Genomic DNA, 1662 nt, shown 5'->3' with positions numbered 1-1662 from the left:
GCCCAATGATGAAGATCTCGATGACCTGGAGTTAGAGGTAGAACATGACTCTCTTGGTTCTTTTTTCATACACCTCATTGCCAATGATTATTATCAGGATGATGCGGAAGCTAGCCGCGCTGGTGATGCAGAGGTAATTGTTCTATCTTCCGACTTAGATCATGTGCCAGTACCAAAAATCCGTCGAGCAGTCCGGAAAGTAAAATTTTCACGCCCTCTTGCTTATTTGGATCCGCACTTTCCTTTGAAGACACATCAGCATGAAGCTCATCGCACAACCCGGCATAGTGGCCAAGTGGTTACCTCCTCCGGTTTACCGAACTCTCCGGTTCGCAAACGTCGTCAAGAGGTCTCTTGTACTTCTGATACGCTTTATCCCAGGGCGGGTTATTTCCGATATCCTCTTAATCCGTTTGATTCAAATTATCAGGGAACCTCCCATTCATCCTCCGGCGAATCATCGGCCACACAAATCCCTCCCCTCAAGACTGTTCCTAGGTAAGCATATTACATTTAACCCTTTATGCCTTGTATTGGTTTACTGTACTAACTTTTGCGTCTGTTCTTTTCAGTGCCAAAGCCAGACTTAGCAAGAAAGCCTAGCTGAATAAACCAACCGATGATAATCTGGTCACTGGACCAGAGACAACCCCAGAGACCTTTGAGCCGAATGCTGATACCATCCTGGATGATTCGGTACATCAGGTTCAGGACACCTTTGTTGAACCGGCAGATATAAATCCGATGAGCCAGTCTGCTGATCCACCAAGCCCAGCTGCTGATCCGCCAAGCCCAACTGCTGATCCACCAAGTCCAACAAGAACAACTGATAAACCACCAAGCCCGGTCAAACCTACTGATGACGATGCTGTTGTTACTGGTACTAGGTTTACCTCTCCTGGCAACCCTGTCGCTTTATCAAAGCATACTGCCAAGGAAGAATTTTCTGCTATGGATAAGGGCAAGTGGAAAACAGATTTATCAAGCTATGCTCATCTCAGTGCCCAAGACATCCATTCTGGATATCTAAACCGCCTGTACACAAGCCGCTACTATGAAGCCGGTTTAGTGGGCCTGATGAAGGAACGGTATGAGGTAAATATCACTCCCTTTGGCATATTTTTTTTCTTATAACTGGCTTAGAAACTCCAGTAGCCCCCAATGGCCGGTTCATAAAATTGTTGTGAATCGGGACTTGTAGTAGAATAATATTGAATTTTTTCCTGTGTAGCCCCCAAGGGCCGGTTTATACCTTTAGGATGAACTGCTACCTTTCCGGTCATGAAGGCTTTAAAGTTTCTGATGATCATCTTTCTTGTAATCCGATTTACTGGTCAAAACTCCATAACTTTGAATTGATTCGATATGCATTAGCCCCCAAGTGCCAAGTATATAACTTGTTGTATGCTTGGGACTTAAAATGAAAGTTGATAAAAAGCAATCCGCATTAGCCCCAAAGTGCCAAGTGTATAACTTGTTATGTGCTTGGGACTTCAAAGATGCACTACCAACTCATTAACTGTCTATTGCAGGCTGATCTGAACAAGAAGGAATCTCAACTCGCCGACCTTCAAGAAAATATTAAGTCCCAGCAAGCAGAAACCTCCAAGGCTAAAGAAGAGCTGACCGACGCTTTAACAACCATGGAACAACTTCTGGAGA

Source organism: Triticum aestivum, chromosome 1B (assembly GCF_018294505.1).
Source record: "Triticum aestivum cultivar Chinese Spring chromosome 1B, IWGSC CS RefSeq v2.1, whole genome shotgun sequence".
NCBI lineage: Eukaryota > Viridiplantae > Streptophyta > Magnoliopsida > Poales > Poaceae > Triticum > Triticum aestivum.
This window is presented reverse-complemented; position numbering follows the sequence as displayed.